Source organism: Rhinatrema bivittatum, chromosome 6 (assembly GCF_901001135.1).
Source record: "Rhinatrema bivittatum chromosome 6, aRhiBiv1.1, whole genome shotgun sequence".
NCBI classification, from domain to species: Eukaryota; Metazoa; Chordata; class Amphibia; order Gymnophiona; family Rhinatrematidae; genus Rhinatrema; species Rhinatrema bivittatum.
Window position 1 is genome coordinate 138,553,179 of NC_042620.1, and position 24,246 is coordinate 138,577,424.

Genomic DNA, 24,246 nt, shown 5'->3' on the forward strand with positions numbered 1-24,246 from the left:
TTTATAGAGAAAAATGAAGTTGAATTGTGGGGCAGAGGATGGGTAGAAGAAGCAAAGTGGCACGGGGCAGTGTGGGGAGGGGAGGCGCGGTGTCAGCGCTGACTGAGTATGATTTATGTGAGAGAGAAGAGCCAAGGCTGGGTATGATCTGTGTGAGGGGGAGGGACCAGGGCCAGGTGCGAATTCTCTCCTAAACACTCACACACACATATGAACACATCCAGAGGCAGCAGAAGCAGTGGAGCTAACAGGCTTTCAACTCCTGTGTCTTGGACCTTGACAATAATCCCTCATGGCCTCTTCAACTGTGCCAGCAAACTGTACAAAAAATTAAAGCCATGTGGCTGCTCCCATTTCAAGATTAGCAACTCCATCACATACTGCTCTAGGGCCTGGGGGGGCCAGAAATGATCCATGCCAACACCAGCTCTACTCTTTTTCTGCAGGAGTGCCAATACTGATTTCCACCACTGGCTCTACTCTTGAGTACCAGAAAAAAAGTAGCAGAAGGCCATTCTGGGTTTCTTTGCTATAAATTAAGCCCTGAGTGATGGACACAAAAAGAGACTGAAAAAGCACAAGTTTGAAACTTGTGCTAACTTCAAGGCCCGGGTTGACTGGTACTGCTGCTTATAAGTTTCAGACCTGTGCTAATCAAATCTGTTCTTTGCTCTGAAATATCTGTTTCAGTATAACCCCCTTCCCCCTCCTGTTCCCTATAGAATGATAGGGAAGGGGCTGGTTTAGGGACCTGTGTGGCTGTTCTGTGCTTTGCTGCTCCAGGCTAACACTCTCTCCTCCTCTTCCCTGCAAGCTGCATGAAGTGGAGAGGCGGGAACAGAACATCTCTGCTGCTCTGTCTCTTAAGTCTGAAAAGAAGTGGCGGAGCTGTGTTCCAGGCCCTTCCCCCACAAATTAAGCCTTGCTAGTGGGATCATTGCCTGTACCCTAGTCATTGTACTTTTTGAAAGAGTAAACAAAACTTTTTGAAAAGGTGCCAAATTCTAGGACATTACTGAGAGATTGCAGAGAATCCTCAAGCCTACTGACCACTATCCAATGCTGCTCATTCGTGATGACACGAATGATATTGCGAGGTATGAGGTACAACCTATTCACTTTTACCTGTTCCAGTCCATTCATTATTTTATAGATCTCTATCATATCTCCCTTCAGCCATCTCATCTCCAAGCTGTAGAGACCTTACTTCTTTACCTTTTCCACATAGGCAAATCATTCCATACCTTTTATCATTTTGGTCAGCTTTCTCTGTACCTTTCCTAATTCTACTATATCTTTTTTGAATTGTGGTCGCCAGAACTGCACACAGTACTCGAGATGTGGTCACACCATGGAGCAATACAGAGGCATTATGATATTCTCTGTTTTACTTTCCATTCCTTTCCTAATAATTCTCTATTTGCTTTTTTGGCTGCCACTGCACACTGAGCTGAGGATTTCAACATATTATCCACAATGACACCATCACCTAGATCCTTTTCCTGGATGGTGACTTCTAATGTGGAGCCTTGCATTGCGTAATTATTATCTGGGTCGCTCTTTTCTATATGCATGCTTTGCCCTTGCCCACATTGAATTTCATCTACCATTTGGATGCACACTCTCCCAGTCTTGCAAGGTCCTCTTGCAATTTCTCACAATCCTCTTGTGATTTAACAACTTTGAATAACATTGTGTCATCTGCAAATTTGATCACCTCACTTGTTGTTCCCATTTCCAGGTCATTTATAAATATGTTTAAAAGCAGTGGACTCAGTAGAGATCCCTGTGCTGCACTATTCACTGTTCTCCATTGTGAAAATTGACCATTGAGCCCTAGTCTCTGTTTTCTATCCTTTAACCAGTTCCCAGTCTACAAAAGGACATTGCCTCCTATCCCATGACTTTGCAATTTCCTCAGAAGTCTCTGATTAAGTACTTTGTCAAACACCTTCTGAAAATCCTGATAGAATATATCAACTGGTTCTCCTTTATCCACATGTTTACTCACACCTTAAAAAAAATGTAGATTGGTGAGGCAAGACCTCTTTTGGCTAAATCCATGTTGGCTTTATCCTATCATATTATGACTATTTATATGTTCAGCAAGTTTGTATTTTATAATAGTTTCTATCATTTTGCCTGGCACTGAAGGCAGGCTCATTGGTCTGTAGTTTACTGGATCACTCTGGAGCCTTTTTTACAAATTGGAGTTATATTAGCCACCCTCTAATCTTCAGGTACCATAGATGATTCTAATGATAGTTTACAAATTATTTATTTATTTATTTATTTTGAATTCTTATATACCGACATTCTTGTATAGTTTACAAATCATATCGGTTACCAGTACAACAGAACAATCGCGGCTAAGGCGTTACATTAAAACATGGCGTCTAGTAGAATATAATACAACAGAACAATCTCAGCTAAGGCATTACATTAAAACATATAGTCTAATAGCAAATAAATATGAAAACATAAAACATAGCGTCTAGTAGCAAATAAATATGAAAACATATAAACAATTCAAATAGACCGTAGGGGGGGGACCCTAAAGAACATTAGCACATTAAAACTTTAAAGCATTAATAGTAAACAATAGCATGATCCTTAAACCTTAACTTTAATACCTAAGTATAAAAGTTTGGGTTATCTTGGCATAAAATATGATACAGGGTGAGAAACAGGGGACAGGGGAAAGGGTAGAGATAAGAGGGGAGGAGGGTAGAGAGGAAAGGGCTGGTAGTCGGGAAAAAGGAGATGAACTGGCTAAGGTATTTGAGGAAGGAGAGATCCTAGATCCCAGTTAAGTCCTGTTGTGTTCTTTAACTGGTGTCAGAATGGTCTTGGGATTTCGGAAAGGCTTGTCTGAAAAGCCATGTTTTGAGGAGTTTTTTAAATGTTTGATGGCAAGGTTCTTGACGAAGCTCCGGTGGCAGAGAGTTCCAAAGGGTGGGCCCTGCTGTCGATAAAGCACGCTTTCTTAGTGTGGATTTGACCGGTGGGGCGTATAGTGATCCTTTGTATGCGTTTCTGATTGGTCTGTCTGATGTATGAGGACAGAGTTGGGAGCTTAGTTTAAGATGGGCGATGTTAAGAATGTCCTTGTGGATCAACATTAAAGCTTTGAAGGTGATCCTAGATTTTATGGGAAGCCAGTGAAGGAATTGAAGGATGGGTGTGATTATGGGCTCTTTTATTTGAGTTGGTGAGTATCCTAGCTGCGGCATTCTGGACCATCTGTAGGGGTTTGATAGTTATCGCTGGGAGTCCTAGCAGTAGAGAATTGCAGTAGTCTAACTTTGTGAGGATAATTGACTGAACTACTAGACGGAAGTCTCTGAAGTGTAGGAGAGGTTTCAGATTTTTGAGTACTTGTAGTTTGAAGAAACATTCTTTAGTTGTGTTGTGGACGAACGATTTTAAGTTGAAGTGGTTATCGAGCCGAACCCCTAAGTCTCTGACGGAGGGGGAATGGTTGATGAATGTTTTGGCAAATTGGGATGCGCTTTGAGAATTGAGGAGAACGTGGTTTTCGTCTGGCGAAATGATGAGGATCTCTGTTTTGTTTGGATTGAGGATAAGGTTAAGGCTGGTGAGCAGACTATTGATGGATTGTAGACAACTGTTCCAGTGTGCCCAAGTTTTTTGCAGAGAGTCTGTGATTGGAAGAAGAATCTGTACATCATCAGCAAATATGTAGTACATTAGTTTGAGGTTGGAAAGTAATTGGCAAAGAGGCATTGCCAATTAAATTATTAATAGTAATAATTATTACTATTAATAGTAACTAATTAATACTAATAATAAATAATAATACTAATAATAAAATTAATAGTAACTAATTAATACTAATAATAGTAAAATTATTAATAGTAAGTCTGCAATTTTATTTTTTAGTTCTTACAGAACTCTAGGATGTATGCCATCTGGGCTAGGTGATTTGTTATGCTTTAGTTAGTCAATTTCCCCTATTACATCTACCAAGTTCACAGAGATTTTTTTTCAGGTCCTTTAAATATGTAACAAATCTGGTTCCTAGACAGCACCCCCTTCCCCCCCAGCTAACAGATACCCTCACTAAACCATGCTTGGACACACTCTACCTGCCGCCTTGAAGGCTGCATGACACAGCAAGCCCAACCCTATATTAGCATTCCTCACAGGATACCCCCCCATCAACATGCAGTTTCCTCACTGCCTTTGGCCCTTTCTCCTTGTTTTCTTACATGTGTAACCTTGTCATTGGACTGTGCCTAGCTCCTGCTCTTTTTTGGCCTCCTGATTGCCTTTCTAGCTTGTCAGCCTTCAATTTATCTTGTTTAGATCTCCCGGTGGCCTAATCTTTGTTCATTGCCTGTACTCACAGTCCTGTTCTTGTCTTGCCCTGTCTTGTTCCTGTTTATTTAGTTGTTTCTTGTTCCCTGGGCCTCCCATTGGCCCTCCCAGTGGCCCAGTGGTACTCCTGTGTCTTTTCCAGGCCTTCTAGTTGCCTATCCTCTCTGCATATATTCCCTGTCCTGTCCTTGTCTTATCCAGGCTTCCCAGTAGCCTATCCTTTCTGCGTGTATTCCTTGCCCTGCTCTTTCCTTTTCCAAGCTTTTCAGTGGTTTATCTTATATCTGTGTTCCAGTTTCTCCCTTGTTTTACCTTGTTCCCCATCTTATTTTTGTCTTCTCAAGGACCCCAGCAACCTAGCTTGTCTGTATATTTCTTGCTTGCTACCCTGTCCTTTCTGCCCTGGTTTCTGCAACCTTGACCATATTCTGCCTTGTGTCTTCTTGTCCTTCCTGTCTTGCCAGTGCACTCCCTGTTCCAGTGAGTACCTTGTTTCAGACCCAGTGCATCATCCTCCACAGACCTGCCAGAGAAATTCTCCCAGACACCAGAACCTGTGGGCCCAACCCAAGGTGGAGTGGCCAGACAGGCGGAAGACCAGACACTTGACCTGACTGCTCTTTACTCCTGCATTTCCCTGCCTCAGGGTAATAATCAAATTGACCAGCATGGCTATGATAAAATATCATTTCGGGAATGGGTATTTCTTTTACATCTTCCTCAGTAAAGACCAAAGCAAAGAATTAATTTATGGCCTTGTCCTTCTTTATTGCTCCTTTTAACCTTCACTCATCTGATGGACCAACTGACTCCCTTACAGGCTTTTTGCTTCAATTATACCTGAAAAAGGTTTTATTGTGAATTTTTGCTTCTTATCAATGTTTTGCATCTAACTAATTTGCCAGTACGTATGCTGTTTTCTATGTTCATAATTATGATCCCTTTTTTATTTTTTTGAAAGATGTTACTTTGGCTATAATAGCATCTCTCACCTTTTAACCATGCCAGCAGTTATTTAGCCTTCCTTCCACCTTTTTGGATGCATGGAATACATCTTGTCTGGGCTTCCAATATGGTATTTTTAAACAACGTCCATGCCTGAAATAACCTCTTAATCTTTGCAACCCACTTTTTCATTTTTTTTTTCCTAACCATGTTCTTCATTTTATTATAGTCTCCCTTTTGAAATCTAAATGCTATTGCAGTAAATTCTTTAGTGTCCTCCTTCCAGTTATTAAGTCATTGGATTATGTTATGATCACTATTTCCAAGTGGCACCAATACCGTTACTTCTTGCACCAAATCTTGTGTTCCACTGAGGATTATATCTAAAATAGCTCCTCTCTTGTCAGTTCCTATACCAGCTGCTCCAAGAAGCAGTAGTTTATTTCAACTAGAAATTTTATCTCCTTAGCATGTCCTAATGTGACACTTACTGAATCAATATTGGAATCAATATTACTGTGTTGTTAATTTTATCTTCCTTAATTTCTGTTAGCATTTCATCCTCTTTTCATTCTGGCCTGTGAGAATACCTGTTCAATGCGTGCTTCCCATAAGCAGGGGCCCTCCCTGGGCCATGTTACCTGCAGCTCAATAAGGCTTGGTGGTCCTGTTTTCAGCACTGCCTCTGCATAAACACCTGCCCCTATAAGCACTGTGGCTCAGTGTGGAGTTCTTTGTATTCTGTATTGTGGTATTTTTTCTGAATCCTAATTCTAGTCCTAGTCCCAACTTTAGCCTTGTTCTTGTTCTGTGTGTTTGACCCTATTATTGTGGCCTCCTGTCTAGTCTCTTGCCTTGTTTTATCCTGCTCGTTTGGCCTTAGTCTGCTTGGCCTTAGTAGTATGGCCTTCTGATACCCTAGCCTTAGTCTCAGGTCTTGTTCTTGCCTTGTTAATGTTTGTCTAGTTTGTTTTATGTTCTTGTCCTGTTTGGTCCTAGTATTGTGACTGTTTGTGTATTATCTTGCCTGTTTTGTTTAGTGAGCACCCTTTAGTTCTTGTCTCAGTCCTAGCTCAGCCTTGTCTGCCTTGTGGGTGTCTTTTAGTTCTCAAATGTGTGCATTTCTGCTAAGTCCTGCTGACCACCAGAACGTGAGGGCTCAACCCTAGGGAGAGGTGGCTGGTCAGGCAAAATGCCCTGGTTCTAGGCCAGTTCTGTCTTGCAATATCCTGCTTTTCCTGAGATCAGCCCTACTCCTGGTGCTGAGGTTTAGCAAACACCCGCTGTTGCCATTAAAAGGCCAGGTGGATGGTATTACCATGTTATTTACTGTGCACTCAGTAAATCTGCATTTGCCTATGATGTTCCTTCATTTTCATTTGTGAACCTGTTAATTTTACCTTGTTCCTACTAACACTCTTCTCAGACCACTTTAATGTGCATAATAAAGACTTCCTCCCTAGCATACTATTTTTTAGCATGCACTAAAAAGCCTTAATGTACATTTAAAAGTTTACCACATCGGCCTCTGAGTGTTCATAAAAACAACATTAGTTTACTCCCATCAGATTTACCAAGGTCAGGTCTGCATGATAAATCAAATTGCAAATGTATCTTTTCTCAAACTGAGAAGCAATGTTTGTCACTGGGACATATTAATGAGCACAAGCTTATTCATGATAATATTACTTGGTGTGAACAACTGCAGTGTCTCCTAATAAATTTGCAGAAATAATCACTTAGGATCAGTATTATTGAAAACACTGATAACTGTAAATTATATCCTTTGACAAGTTTATGTAGTGGAGCCTTCATGCAGCATGCCCAGCAATGCTCCTAACTGTAGATAAAAGTCAGAAGCCTTTATTAACTGAGACCTGATAAGGTAAAATAGCAACGCCCTGATCAGAAGAAGATCCAGCAAACTTTCTTTTAGCAAATCATGACATTGAACTTCATACAAAAAAAAAAACCACACACACAGAGCAACTGAATGTATAGTGGATACAATTGTTTCCTTTCTATTTAACAAGTTGCAATAAAAAGAGCAAACCCTAGCACAAGTAAACTGTAAACTTGTACACAGAGTAGAGGCTGTGCTTTCCTTTGCTTGCAAAAACTGGGGAAACACCACTGATTGCAAAATAATCCTTCATATGCCTTACAGCAGAGCCGTAGGAGGCTTTCCTTTAACTCGGGTGCATTGGGTGCACGGGTGCATGGGTACATGGAACTCAACTCAAACTTTCATTGCTGTTCAAGGCCACAGAAATGCAGCCACGTGCGTTTCAAAATTATGCTACATCCTGAACTACCTAATTCATTCCCCATCCAAAGAACCAGTCAAAACTAAATACATTCAGATAGGCTTAAACAGGATGGAGAAGAACTCCATTTCTGTGGGGGTTTTTTCTTTAAATATTCCCAAAAAAAAAAACAAAAAACAAAGAGAGAGATAATATGAACCACCTAGGTGGCCAGAAAAAAACAACAAACTTAGCAGACCTCGTTCTGATCCAAGTAGAATAGAAAGGGAAGGCAAAATAGGAGAGAAAAACAGGGCTTTCCCCACACAAAAATTCATCCCTCAAAACTGGCTAACAAAACAGCAAAAAAATATTGTACTCCTTTTTTCAGAGTCTGGAGTAGCAAAAACTGACAGGATTCGAATGGTCCCTTATAGACTAATCAATTTATTGAAGCATGAGCTTTCAAGGACAGTGTACACTTCGTTAGATGTATGCAGTGATGTACAGGAGATGGGTGAAATATATACAGAACAAAAAGAAGAAATTGGATTAAGCAGGACATGGTGTGGAAAGAGTGTTACAAGTAGGGGTGGTAGCCTTAAAAAAATGTGTTACTATTTCATTTTCTTTCCAGGGCTGGGCCATTTTGGGTCCATCCCTGTAATTTTTTTTATTATTATTATTATTTCATTTCCCTGCTTCATTGTAAAAAAAAAACCCAAAAAAAAAACCTAAAACCTGCCTCGACCTTTTGCAGTTATTAAATCATTGAGACCCTACACTAGCGGACCCCCCTGGCCACTTTAGCCCATTCTCTTGACCCCCTCCAGTACTCACCAATAATACCTGGTGGTTTGCAGAGGGCCCGGGAGCAACCTCCCATTCCCAGACCAGCAGCTGCCATTAGTCAAAATGGCAACAGTTGCCCTTTGCCCCTATCTTGTGACAAGGTGCCATTGGGCAGCCCCTGTCACATGATTAAGGCAAGTTCTTCAGTGTGAAACTGCTGAATTGAAATTTATCAACAAAAAATTAACATTATCACCCTAAGTCTGAACAGAGACAATGGCTTCATGACTCACTACAACTATCTATGAACTTAACTTATCAGATCATTTTGTCTTTTCACACCTACCTCATTGTCTGTAGGCTATACTATAATGCTATTAACACTCTTTCCATACCATGTCCTTCTCTTTGTTCTGTATATATTTTACCCATCTCCTTTATATCTCCTTATGCATCTGATGAAGTGGACATTGTCCTTGAAAGTTCATGCTTCAATAAATTGGTTAGTCTATAAAGTGCCACCGAACTCCGGTCATTTATTGTACTTCTATGATTACATACTTTTGTATTATGAAACAAAACTGCCAATCAGGACTTTTGACTATTCAGGACAATGAACAATTGCATTAGCCCAATTCCCCTGCAATGTTCACAATGGAAGAGTCTGGCAACCCTCACAGAACATGCTAATTTGAAAATTAGTTTTTGCACAGCACTTAAAAGAAATTCACCCAAATTAAAAACAAGAAATATTTCAGCAGAATTACTCCACAGAGGTTATATTTCATTTCTTTTCTTTTTATATCTGCTATTCTTAGTTCACTGACATTTTGTATTATAGAATATAGATGCCAGTTGACTGCATTTCTCTTTTTTTGCAGGAGAATGCCACTAAATTGTACCATACACCCTTTACTGAAAAGCTGACCTTCTGAAGTCAAACATAGAAATAAAGAATATGATGGGAGATAAGAACTGCTAGGTCAGTCCAGCCTAATTCCTTCTAGGGTTGTGCATGGAAACATTTTTCTGTTCAGTTCATTATTTCAGTTTGATTGGCTCAGGGATTAACTTTGTTTGGTTTGACTCCCAAAATTGTATTTATTTATGCATGTTATTATTTTATTTGTTTTCTGTTAAAATCAATGGGGGAAGCAATGCACCCTATTTTGGCTGTAAAATTACGGTTTTCTATCTAATTTTAATGATAGGCATCAGCAGCAAAGGAACAGTACTCCGAGACACCAAGAATGGGGCAAAATGGCATCAAGAGGGGTAACAATAGCCTAAGGCACCATGATAGGGATAAACAGCCCAAACAGCAGCCTGAGCATTGCAAGGTACAGTGAAAGGCACAAAGCATCACAAGTAGAACACTCCAAGACACCATAAACTGGCAAAACAGTACCAACCGTGGCATGAATACTACAAGGCATTGTGAGAAGGACAAGAACATAAGAACATAACAACAACAGGTTAGTGCAGTTAGTATAGATGGGTTTAAAAAAGGATTGGATAAGTTCTTGGATGAGAAGTCCATTACCTGCTATTAATTAAGTTGACTTAGAAAATAACCACTGCTATTACTAGCAACTGTAACATGGAATAGACTTTTAGTTTTGGGGTACTTGCCAGGTTCTTTTGGCCTGGATTGGCCACTGTTGGAAACAGGATGCTGAGCTTGATGGACCCTGGTCTAACCCAGCATGGCATGTTCTTATGTTCTCTGGTCTAGCTGCCAGCCCTTTATCATCTTCCTTATCACTTAGCTAATGTATATCACTTGGGTGTGCAGCACAACCCACCTGTAACCTGAATGCCTGCCCTGATAGAAATGCTGCGTGCCTCGTTCTCATTAAGCTGCCATCATTGTGCAATCAGGGTGAGATAGACATGCATAATGTCTTGGCTGGTCCAAATGTCGCCGTTGAAATTAATGCTTTTCTAACATGGCCAGCTGCTCCTGCGTGCAAGCATAACACTGAGTGTGCAGGGTGTGCCTAACATCAGGGCCATTGAAAGCACTAAGCAAACTAGGCAGGGGCCTAGGGTGCCAAGGTCCCAGGGGCAGCAGCTGCGGCACGCAGCAAGAGCCAGCTGCATAGTGACAGTCTCACTGTCTCATAATGAGTGACTGACGTGCCATGTGGTGCGGCCTGTGCCGGAGAAGAGACAGCCGCTACCATGGCAGTGGCAGTGGCAGCTCAGAAGCTACTGGCAGGATATTTTATGACAGCGACGAGGGACCGACCCGTCCATCCTCACCTGACCCAAGGGAGGGGGACATGATTGGGGGGGGGGGGCCACAATTGGGGGGTCAGATGCAAGGCAGAAGATCCACCTAGGGTGCCTAATACCCTTGCACTGGGCCTGGCTAACATACCTCCTGAATGTTGTCCTGGAGTGCATTTTGCAATTGGGGGATAAGGGGTGCAGTAGTTGCTTAAATCTACCATTCTCCGTGCTCTGCAGGGGCTATTCATCCAGGGAAATCATTTCCCTGATGCACTGTGTCACCATCTGGAATGCAGTTTGCCCCTTACTATAGGGCACTGATGTGGTAAAACACTCCATCTGCTTCATGATAGCTTGCTGATGATGTGAGATGTGGGCTGCTGCTTCTTGTCAATTCACTAGAGGCACTTGGTGGTCAGTTTGGGAGATAGACTTCCTCTTTTTGCTGTCTTTCCTACTGCTGCTGCTTTGAGTGGAAGATGGGGTCACCAGAGTAGTACTGGTGGCCTCTCCTGAAACCAGTGCTAGCAGGTATTCTTTTTTCAGATAATGCTGCACACCACTGTTTGTAAGACGGTCTACTATCTTTCCTCTACTATTGACCTAACTTACTACAGTGAATTCAAAATGCTTGTCCTGCCCAAATCTAAAGTGCCTCCACACCTCAGTTGTCTTGCAGGATCCCCACTCTCTCTCTTGATCCTCAGATGCTGCTTCTGGGGCTGGGGTTGAGGGCAGACCATGAAGGAAAAGGCCACAGGCATCTATCAAACTTTCTATTACCTGCTTCTCCTGGGGGGATGATCTTTGTCATGACAATTTCACTTGGTGCCTCCTGCAGCTGCTTGCTGGATGCATGCTAATAACTACACTTCCCAAATCTTTCTCAGCTACTAGTTCTTCAATATTGTCTGACTCTAGAAATCGAAGATATGATTCATCTGAATCACTACTTTCTTTAATAATCTTCTGCTGACAATCCTCAGGAGGAAACAGAAGTGTGCACTGTGCAGCAGCAGTGCTGTACTGCTTTTGGCTTCTCTACTCCTAGAAACACTGACCCCCTACTGCTTATCCTACTCTTAAGTGACTCTGCCACCTTCTGCACTACAATGGAGAGCAGGCAACTATCTTCTAGCTCTTTAACCTGACTCTGTCTCTGTTGTTAATCTTACCACTGCTGCCCAGCCTGCCCCGTAACATCTGTCTTGCTTCTCTTCTGGTTCAGCTCCTTGCTGTGTTATTGTACCACTGTTACTGCTCTGCCTGCTCCTTCCACTCTGTCTGTCTTTTGGTTATGCTGGTTTATTTTGACCCCAAAATAAAGTCATACAAAGAGAAAATAATCTTCTCCTCACCTGTGTCTCTCTGGATGTTTTGGGATCTTGGAGCCTTGCTTCTACTAGGGATGTGAATCGTTTTAGGACGATTAAAATTATCGTCCGATAATTTTAATATCGTCTTAAACCGTTATGGAACACAATACAATAGAGATTCTAACGATTTATCGTTATAAATCGTTAGAATCGTGAGCCGGCACATTAAAACCCCCTAAAACCCACCCCCGACCCTTTAAATTAAATCCCCCACCCTCCCGAACCCCCCCCCCAATGAGTTAAATAACCTGTGGGTCCGGAACGGCAGCGGTCCGGAACGGGCTCCTGCTCCTGCATCTTGTTGTGTTCAGCCGGCGCCATTTTCCAAAATGGCGCCGAAAAATGGCGGCGGCCATAGGCGAACACGATTGGACGGCAGGAGGTCCTTCCGGACCCCCGCTGGACTTTTGGCAAGTCTTGTAGGGGTCAGGAGGCCCCCCACAAGCTGGCCAAAAGTTCCTGGAGGTCCAGCGGGGGTCAGGGAGCGATTTCCCGCCGCGAATCGTTTTCGTACGGAAAATGGCGCCGGCAGGAGATCGACTGCAGGAGGTTGTTCAGCGAGGCGCCGGAACCCTCGCTGAACGACCTCCTGCAGTCGATCTCCTGCCGGCGCCATTTTCCGTACGAAAACGATTCGCGGCGGGAAATCGCTCCCTGACCCCCGCTGGACCTCCAGGAACTTTTGGCCAGCTTGTGGGGGGCCTCCTGACCCCCACGAGACTTGCCAAAAGTCCAGCGGGGGTCCGGAAGGACCTCCTGCCGTCCAATCGTGTTCGTCTATGGCCGCCGCCATTTTTCGGCGCCATTTTGGAAAATGGCGCCGGCTGAAGACAACAAGATTCAGGAGCAGGAGCCCGTTCCGGACCGCTGCCGTTCCGGACCACCGCTGGACCCGCAGGTTATTTAACTCATTTGGGGGGGGGGTTCGGGAGGGTGGGGGATTTAATTTAAAGGGTCGGGGGTGGGTTTTAGGGGGTTTTAATGTGCCGGTTTTGCGATTTTTAGATTTTTCACGATTTTTCACGATATTTTACCCCCCCAAACGGCAACAATACGATTCCCTCCCCCTCCCAGCCAAAATCGATCGTTAAGACGATCGAGGACACGATTCACATCCCTAGCTTCTACTATTGCTGCCTGCCCTACACCTGCTGCCTTATTCACTCCTCATGCTCTGTCTTTTTCCAAATGTAGTGCCTTGCTATTTTGTTAAAATAACATCTCTTTATCTTTATTAGGGTATTTTAGGTATGATCATTAGTATTGACTGTGTTGCTTGTGCTGGTACCAGTTTCCTGTAAAAGAAGAAAAGGCTTTGCCCTTAGTCTTCTTCCTCTTCCATATTTCCCAGCACATCTACTGCAACCTTTTTTGGCACAGGTAATGGCATAGTGCAATTTTATACAGATAACAAGTGGCACAGGCTGGGGTCTGTAGTGCTGCATACACCTAGCAGTATGGACACATACACGCAGAGCAGACAGCACTTTAAAAACAACAACAACACAGACTGCTATACTGTGTGATTTGTGTCTCCACTAAGTGACTCACACACAAAGCTAAGAGAGGACAGACCGCAGTGCTGTACTTTCAGAGTAGAAGAAAACACACAAATCCCTCCTTCTGCTGAAGACAATAGAACACTGTTTCTCCATAGCCCTCTAACTCCTGATGATACTGTAACTCCTAATAGTCAGAGAGATGTGTGTTTCCTATCACACACTGACAAGAAGCAACAGCAGCCTAATCCAACCTTCCTCTCTCCTGCCTAAATATTTTTAGAAACTTTTTCTTTCACCTTGCAAAATATAAGCTGCAGGAACTAGCTTTTAAATCTTAACCTCTGATTGTCCTGCTTACAGCCCCATTTCTTTTTAACCATATTCGTAATAAAATTTCTAAAATCTATTTTTGCCCTGTGTTTGCCTTGATTAGACTGTAAGCTCTACTGAACAAAATCTGTCTCTTATATGTTTCTTTTGTACAGCACTGCATGCATATGTCAAGTAGCACTATATAAGTAGTAGTAATATCTCATGACAGCAGTCAGTGCTACAGCCAGAGAGAAGGCCCTTTGTTTGGTCAGAGGTAATATATTTGCAAAAAGGAAGAAGCCAATGTTTTTTATAGCCCCAATATGAGATTCACATTGCTACACAACCTATTTGTCCCTAACAGAGTAAAGACATAGCTACAGCACCATTAGCCAAGTATTCCACCGGACAGCATATGGAGACGAACACTAGCTAGCTAGTGCCCATCTCACATACATGCCCATGTACCCAAGAGTTAGCTAAGATTATGCTTTCTGGAAAAGGCAACAAGAGCCAATTGTTCCACAGTAAGGAGTTTCCTGTTTAGCTCTTTCTGTCTTCCTTGGGAGCATACAATGAGCTTTCAGTTGTATGGCCTTGGCCATATTGTCATGCCAGAACTGTGCCTAGCTGGAATGGCAAATGGCACTCTAGCATGTAAAGTCATATGGGTCCCAAACCTTTTACCTAGTGAACCCTTAAGACAAAAACCACACAATGAAAAGACATAACCAGAAAGATAATTTCAAAATCTGTGACCATTTTATTACACAGCAAATGTCATCAACAGATTCAAAGCAAGTAAATGTTTTTGATAATCACATTCTGCAAGGACAAGATATCAAATAGCCCATGACATTGTAACTGAAATGACCAGGACATTGAGTGTACATCTGTATATACATTGTTACAATGTGTGTATATATATATATATATATATATAAAATGTATATATATAATACAGTATTAGAATCGTATCCTTTTGCACAATCATGATAACAGCAAATAGCACAGCAAGCAGACGTGGCAACCCAATAGCTACAGTACAGCTCTAATATTAGAGCTGATAGCAGCTCAACTATGTGCTGCCAACCAAAAGGCCCAGACGTCCATATTGATAGATTGCACTCAGGGGGAACAGTCTAAGGGCCAAGGCAAAAGAGATCAAGTGAAGACAGTAGGACAGAACCAAAGAATGCAGCATGGAGGCTGAGGCCCAGGAGAAGACACCACAGCATGGAGGCAACAGCAGCAAGACGATGAGATGAGATGAGATGAGATGAGCAGGAGGTGAAACATGATGAGAAGAGATAGCAGCAGGACCGTGACTGGAGACTACATCAAAGAGGCTGGAGTACAGGTAGAGCATCGAGGAAGGCATTAGAAGCATGCAGCAGGACATCACAGGCATACAGTAGACCATTCCCATCAGCAAGCCAGCACAGGAACTCTGTAGTCAGGATGGGCCTAGCAGGCTTCTTCCATCTAGCTGGCAGAGGAACTCTGTACAGAGGCCTAGCCAGGCTTGTTTCTACAAATCTTCTTTGATGGCTTTTGTTCTCCTTTACAACTGGAACTTCATGGGCCTTTTCCTCTGTGGGGCTTTCCACCGGGGTGCCAACTCTTTTGAGGCCTTCTCTGTGCTACTGCTATGGGCTGTAGAGTCCTGGGATACTGGGGAAGACACAGGTGGAGGCTCAGGCATGCGTTGGAAATTTGTGTCAACACACTTATCATGTTGTTTATAGATGTAGCCACAGTGGTTAGAGCTTGCGTGAGAACTGCCATCTGATCCCACAGAGGCTGGGTCTGACTGTTGACAGTGCTCCTCAGGTGCACTAGCTCTGCCCGTATGTGGTGGAGGTGTCCTTCATGCCTCCTTTCCAGCCACTCTAGCTGCTCATGCATTGAGAGCTCTGTCAGTGCTGGTGAAGTGCTGGGTGAGGTAGGAGTTGCAGTTTGGGCCTCCAACATGGCATGATGGGGCTGGTTGGCTGCTCCTGCTCAGTGCCTGCTGTCTCCTGCTGGTGACGTGGTATCCTGGAGGTTGGCTTCCACTGCAGGTTGGGGTCTTTCAGAAACCTTATAGGTTTAGGCTTACATTGAGAGAGCTTTCTGACCCAAGGGGTGCCAGCATCTGTAGCTGCTCAGGAGGCTGGAGCTACTGCTCCTTCTCCTCTATGCTGAACTGAGTCTGTGCTGTAAAAGGGCCCAGAAATGTGGTGCTGTGCTGCTGGTCCCTGGAGCTTAATGGATGGAACCGATGGAGTCCTGGGCAAGAACTGTGGAAACAAAGAAGAAGACATAAGTACCAATGCTAAGAAGTACACATGAACTATCTGGCATCAGATGCACATTTTGCATCAATCCATGTGAGCATCATATGCCAAATGATATAGACATCTATAGCAGCCTTGACATTTACAAGTGAGGTGAACTTACCAGCTCCAGCTCACATGGTGACCAGCCACTCATCTATGCCCTCAAAGACATCCAGTCCCAGCCCATGCATGAGGCTCTCCTCCATCAGTGTCCTGATGATGGGATGAGGGGCTCCTCCTCCAGTCTGTCACAGATATTTGTTGTGGATTGCCAACTGGCTTTTCAGTTTGACCTTGATATTCTGGCACCTATGGGCCACCTGCTCCGCACTCCATTTCAACCTGCTGTGCCTGGGCGATCAGCATCAGATCTGGCCCTTAGCTTCCCTCAATGTCTTGGCCATATGGTTGCTGAAGAGCATTGCATAGTTATTGAGGATCCCTGTGATTATTATGTCATTGTACTTGATGTTGAACTTCAAAGCCCTCAGCCAAATACACCCTGCTGCCTGGCTGCCAGAATAGAGTGCCACTTCTGCTTCCTGAGAGGTTTCCTCCCTTTACTCACTCTTGCTCTCTCCCCTCCCTTCCTCCCCCTTCTGCACGTGCCCTACCAACTCCCCTGCTCTCTGCCCTCTATGTCTTATCCCTAGCCTGCCATCCTCTTCCCTCCATACTTGCCTGCCTATCCCCTTCCCCCCTTCCCCCCTGCCTCCCTCTATCCCTTCCTTTCTGCCTATCTCTACTCCTGCCCCTGTCCCTGTACCTACTCCTACTCCTCCTCCTAGCACTCCTGTCCTCATCTTCCCTCCTATCCTCCTCTCCTGCCCATTGTCCTCTCCTCTATCCCAACTATCACGCTCCATCCTCTCCACTCTTCACTCCTGCACACTACCACCACTCCTCCTCCTCACCACCATCATTCCTCACCACCACTCCTCCTCCTTACCACCACCATGCCTCACTACCACTCCTTTTCCTAACACAAAGACAGACAGACAAACAGGAAAAACTAGCAAAAACTTTCACCCCAACAAAGAACACAAAAGACCATGGGAAAGGGAAACAGAGAACAACAGAAGACAAGACAACGCACTCAGGTAATTGATAGAAATAAGCTATTCCCACTAGACCAGTGGCCCCCAACCCTGTCCTGGGGGCCCTCCAGCCAGTCGGGTTTTCAGGATATCCACAATGAATATGCATGAGAGATCACTGCCTCCATAAATTGCAAATTTTCTCTCATGCATTTTCATTGTGGATATCCTGAAAACCCAACTGGCTGGTGGGCCCCCAGGACAGGGTTGGGGACCACTGCACTAAACCACTCACCTACTTTCCTCTTCTCTCTCCAAATGCCTCACACACCCTCAAAGAGGCAGCTGCAGTAATCTTGTGTATATAAACCAAAAAATAATGTGACACTGTAAATGATGCACGACACACTAAGGTGTCATGCTACATGATAACTTATCGCACCTAGTGCTATTTGCCTATGCAATGTGGTAAATCTAAATTTTGCATAACCACCCCCATTTTCTTAATGTTGATGCTACTGTGTCATATTTCTGCTATATTTATAGCAAAATGATTAATCTAGGCCAGTGGTTCTCAACCAGTGTGTCGCGACACACCAGTGTATTGCCAAGAACACGCAGGTGTGTCGCCACACTTCCCGGTCCCCCGCTGACCCAGCTGCTCCCCGGTCCTCCTCCGCCCGGGCAGAACATGGCAGAACAGCTGGAGTCAGCGGTACCAGCATGGTCTCTTCTTCCCGCCCCCCCCCCCTCGCAGCCCGGAAGCGGAAGTGGTGAGCATCGGGTGCATGCGCGGGAAGAAGAGACCATGCTAGTGTGGTCAGAATTGCCCCGAAGAACAGAAGAGAGATGCAACCGGAGGAATGAGCAGCGCGGCTCGGAGGAAAATGAAGAAGAACGTCAACCCCCGCGGCCGATGGGACTCCTCCTCATCGAGGGCTGAAAATGAAGGAGGTTAGGGTTGGGAGGAGGCTGCTGCTGCCGCTAGTTCCGGGGAAGGAGAGAGAGTGAATGAGCAAGCAAGCATGTGTATTTGAGATCCTGTGTGGGAGTGAGATAGCATGTTTGTGAATGATTAAGAGCCTGTATATTGAAAGAGAGTATGTCTGTGATTGAGAGCCTGCCTGTGAGAGAGAGAGAGCATGAATGTAAGTTTACGATCGGGAACCTGTGGGGTAGATTTTAAATATTTGCGCGAGCGCGTACTTTTGTTCGCGCAGCAGGCACGAACAAAAGTACGCTGGATTTTATAAGATGCGCGCGTATCTTATAAAATCCAGGGTCAGCGCGCGCAAGGGGGTGCATATTTGTGCAACCTGCGCGCGCCGAGCCCAGCGCGCGCTGCCTGTTCCCTCCAAGGCCGCTCCGATTTCGGAGCGGCCTCGGAGGGAACTTTCCTTTGCCCTCCCCCCACCTTCCCCTCCCTTCCCCTACCTAACCCACCCCCCCCCCGGCCCTATCTAAACCCCCCCCCTTACCTTTGTCGGCAAAGTTACGCCTGCTGAAAGCAGGCGTAACTTTGCGCGCATCAGCCGGCTGCTCCGCTCCGTGGTCCGGTCCCGGGGGCTGTTCCGGAGGCCGCGGCCACGCCCCCGGAACGCCCCCGGGCCGAAACCACGCCCAAGTCACCGCCCCCGAAACGCCGCACCCCGCCCTCTAAACACCGCATCATCCCGCCACGCCCCCCGTCACGCCCCCGACAAGAAGCCCTGGGACGTACGCGCGTACCGGGGCTCTGCGCGCGCCGGCGGCCTATGCAAAATAGGCGTACCGGCGCGCAGGGGTTTTAAAATCCGCCCCTGTATGTGTAAGTTTGTGATTGAAAACCTGTTTGTGTGAAAGAGTATGTGTGTATGATTGCGATCATTTGTGTGTGAGAGAGATCATGTGTATGTCTGATTAAGAGCCTGTGTATAAGTAAGAGAGAGAGCATATGTGTCTGTGTGAGATTGAGAGCTGGTTTAGGTGAGGGAGCACGTGAGTATGTGATTGAGAGCCTGTGTGTAAATGAGAGAGCATGTTTGAAAGCATGTGAATGAGAGTCTGTGTGTGAGAGAAAAAGACAGCATATATGTGTGTGATTGAAAGCCTGTGTGTGTAAGCGTGAAAAGATAGACAGCATGTGTGTAAATGTGTAATTAAGAGTCTATATAAGTGAGAGAAAAAGCATGTGTATATGTGAGTGACTGAGAGCATGTGTGTATAGGTGTGTAATTGAGAGCCAGTGTGAGTGAGAGAGAGTGCTGGTATGTGACTGAGAGAGAGGAGAAAGTTCCAAGCAAACCACCCCTCCTCCTGCTAATTCAAAACAATCTCAGGACACCTGGATATCAAACGTTTCCAGGTATGCAGAGCAAAAACATTTTTGTATCCTTATTTTTCATTACTGGGTCTTTGGGGCGGATTTTCAGCGCCCTGCTCGCCTAAATCCGCCCAAAACCGGGCGGATTTAGGCGAGCAGGGCCCTGCGCGCCGGTAAGCCTATTTTACATAGGCCTACCGGCGCGCGCAGACCCCGGGACTCGCGTACGTCCCGGGGTTTTCGGAGGGGGGCGTGTCGGGGAGCGGGCCCGGTCGACGCGGCGTTTCGGGGGCGTGTCGGCCGCGTTTTGGGGGCGGGTAAGGGGCGTGGCTATGGCCCGGGGGCGTGGCCGCGCCCTCCGAACCCGCCCCCAGGTCGCGGCCCGGCGCGCAGCAGGCCCGCTGGCGCGCGGGGATTTACGTCTCCCTCAGGGAGGCGTAAATCCCCCGACAACGGTAAGGGGGGGGTGTAGACAGGGCCGGGTGGGTGGGTTAGGTAGGGGAAGGGAGGGTAAGGTGAGGGGAGGGCAAAGGAAAGTTCCCTCCGAGGCCGCTCCGATTTCGGAGCGGCCTTGGAGGGAACGGGGGGAGGCAGCGCGGCTCGGCGCGCGCAGGCTATACAAAATCGATAGCCTTGCGCGCGCCGATCCAGGATTTTAGTGGATACGCGCGGCTCCGCGCGTATCTACTAAAATCCAGCGTACTTTTGCTTGAGTCTGATGCGCAAGCAAAAGTAGGCTGTTCGCGCGCCTCTTAAAATCTACCCCATTGTGTCTGCTATTTTGAAATATTTTATTGGTATCTAGAAATTTTTTATATGAGTTTTTAATTGGATATTCCACTCATCAGCTGTTTTGAAATAATCTGTTCTTTTTGTTAGTATGGTTTTACTGCTACTGATTTTATATTTTTTGATTTCTTTTATAAGGATGGGTGATGTTTCTTTTTTCCTTTATTACACTGCATACAGAGACTCTGGCTTGTTGCAGTTTCCAATTCAGTTTTTTCTGCATGCTTCTGCACACATGTGAGCGTGGCCTGTCCAGTGTGTCATGATGGGAAAAGGTTGAGAACCACTGATCTAGGCCATAGTTTGAAAATTGCCACTATAGCAGGTATTATTCACTTGCAGGCTTTGCACTAAATTTTAAAGGCAAAGTGTGTGCATGTATTTCCTTTGAAAATTGTTATAGGTATAAAGTACCCAGAAACTTTTTCTATAGAAAGAGGTTGATTTTAAAAGCATTGCTCATGCAAAAATGCCCACATATGCACATGCATATATACTGGTACACGCATCAGAAATAAGAGGGTGGAAAAGGGCAGGGCATGGTTGGGGCATGGGCATTCCAGGGCGGGGTCAACAGTTACTCGTGTAACTTCATATTTTAAAACTGGATACTGAGGCGCACGTCTGCTTGTTATCCATATAACTTTACTGCTACTCCAGATGAGAAGAAATTCTATAAATCTCAAGTTTTAGGGGGGGGGGTTGGGGTAAACTGGGGGGCATGCAGGATCAAGAACCAGTGGGTTGTCCCTTGCGCAAGCATGTTTTAAAATTCACCTAAATGTACGTGTAATACCAGACAAAGTCCAGTGGAAGACATGCGTGCTAGCTGTGCTTGAGTAACCTCTTAAAATCAGGAGCATATTGCGTGCACAAATTAAAATTCCAGCATATCTTTGCTCGCACACCGAAACGCGAGCTTGAGAGATTTTTCATGGAAAATAGTGCACACAGTTAATAATAGCACACATAGATTTGAATCTGCCTGCGTTATTTTCCAATCTTGACCAAAATTCAACACCAGAAATTCCATCCCCAGATGCAGGTAAAAGCGAGTGAGTTGTGGAATATTGTGCGTGCATTTAGCAGAATTAGAAGAAGACGATTTTCAAACTGTTTACATGGGTAAATTACTATTTGCCCACATAAATGGCTTTGAAAACAGTCCTGCCTAAGGCCATGATGAATGTTATTTTCAATTAAAACGGATTATATAGTTTTACATCCATAAGATGTATTCTTTCTGCACACTATGAACAGTGAAATTTTTATAAACTATTATCCTTTTATCAATCTGATTAAACTATAATGTGAAAAAAGTAGGGAAAATATTTGAAATTGCTCTCATACTAATAAATACAGCCACTATTACACATTGGCTAAAAGGAGCCATTTCATTCTCCACTGTGCCTTTGTGCTACTATTCATAGAAACATGTCAGAAGAAAAAGACTATATAGCCAGTATCTAGTCTGTCCATCCCCATCAACTAATTCATCTTTGCAATTCCTACCACTCCCTCATAGATCCCCTGTGCTTTTCTCTTGCTTTCCTGAATTCAGATACTGTTCTTGTCTCCACCACCTCCACATTAACCCCCCCCCCCCCCCAGCCACCACCAATGTAAAGTGCATTACATTTCTACATATCTTAAGATAACCGACAGTGTGAAGACAAATGAACAAATAAGTAAAGAATAACAAATAGAAAGTAGCTAGATTACTACAGTACCTCTCCTGAGTTATACTCTGTGGATTTGTAGGTAATGCTGTACATATTTATCACATTCATGTTGATTTCTTAGAGCTGCTGACTAGATAATCCAAGTTTGAAATCCAAAGGAAAATACAGCAAAAAAAAATAAACTACCAGATGAAAGAGAGGTTTTTTCTTATTTGTTATGTAGATAAAAGTGAAATAAAACAAGAGATACCTACCTATGATTAAAGGATTTCAGGAACTAATAGAAAAATAGTGAATGCAGTTGTCTCTGATGTGACATGACAACAGTCTGCAACCAGGCTGCTACTCAGACTAAAACAATATGAAAAGTACTCCACAAAAATACAAAGATGAAATCCAAATGAAAACAAATGTTGTCAAGCTGTTGGACAGGAACATTTTGGAATGATGAAAGGCAGCATAAGAGCTCCAGCCTCATGTTTCACTGGAATGATGTTCTTTACTCCCTTTATTATCTGGGACTTGTGCTGGACAATTTATTTTTATTTTCCAAACTACAAGATCCTCTCAAGTGTTGCAGTGTCTTACATTTTTATTAGACAAAACTTAAAAGGCAAAATATTAATGGTGCCATTATACAGTCGTATTTTATATATGAATTGTGAATTGAACTGGTGTTCTCAGTTTAAATCTCAATCTCCATGTCTCTCTACTGTTCACACTGTGCTTCCTTTTGACTAAATTATGATATTACCACATTTACCGTACTGTGGCATTTATGAAGGTTATAATAAATAAAAATGACATTTAATATTGGTTGCTGTACAATCAATCTAAAAAAAAAAATGATGGGTCCTGTTGAGCAAAACTGAAATCTGGCTGTTTATTTAAAATTGCTTATGTGCTAACATCCAAGCCTGAATATAGCCAAAAGCCCAAGAATGAAAGGCATTTTCTTGTTTGATTTTTTATCTGTTGTTTGTACAATTTCTTTTACTGTTTTAGTTGTTGTTCACATAGAAGTATGGATTTTGTGGAATATAAATGTATAAATAAATAAAGCCAACAATGAAAAAGAATGAAAACTCTCCAATGGCGTTTGCACTGTATCTCCACTTTTTCAAGGGCTGCTTGCTCTTCACAACTCTGATGTATATGATAAGCCACAAATACAATCACAAAGTACTAAGTAAACAGAACAACATTCATGAAGCAATTGTTAGCACTCAGCATTCAACTACCCATAGAGAAACAAACAGAGTACTCATAAAACTGGTGCAAAATGTATCTCTTGGATTAGTCTTGATTGTTGTGATAAGCCAATTCATAAATCCAAAAGCTTTTGTCACTTGGTTACTTTGGGGGGTAATTTTCAAAAGATTTTACATGCAGAAATCGGCTTTTGAAAATCATCCATAGAGTGGTACCAGGAAAAGTACACACGTAACTTGATGCCGCACATACTTTCCCATGAGTTCACAGTAGGAATTCTGGGGGCTGAATTGGAGCAGAGAAAGGATTTACATGAAAACAACATTTTTGAAAGCATGCATGGAAATGTACTTGCAAAATGCTACACATGCTCGGGAATAGGTGTAACTCCCTGTGCATGCCAGCACAATCTGGGAATTTTCAAAACAGGACCGATAAACATAAATCTGCTTTGAAAATTCAGGCTAAAATCTGCAGGCATTTTGTACTTGCAGGCTTTATCCCTATACAGGCCATTAAAAATGACTCTCTCTATGGCTTATCCCTGCACTGAAATAACAGATAATAAAAAAATAATATAGAAGATGATGCCTTTTTATTGGACTAACTTCATGTTTTCTTGAATAAATCTCAGGATCTTATAATCTCTTCATCAGGTTTCAACCTGATGAAGGGAGTGTTAGCTTCCAAAACCTTGTCAAGAAGTGTATTAAGTTAGTCCAATAAAAAGGTATCACTTGTCCCAGAATCCATGATCCAAGTGTTGGGAAAACTTCCATTGAGTGTACTATATATACCACAAACATATTGCAGTCTTGCTTTCCTTCCTTCTCATAGATTTTTAGCTTCCTATGCTATTCTAGCTTGGGCTTGCCCTTACTTGAACACCCTCTAACAAAGTGACCCTTTCGTCCTCACATGAAACACTTCACATCTGATTGATTCACCAATTTCTAGTCTTTGGAGGGACTATTCTTGTTGTCATGTACCTTGTTGATTTTTCTGACCATCTGTTCTGGGTTCAGGCTACATGCACACACACATATACAGTACACACACACAAACACACACACAGAATATACCAAGGGGCTATGCCTGTACTCCCACAGGCCTACCTCAGAGCAAAAACTCAGGAAAGAGGGAGATAGTTGATT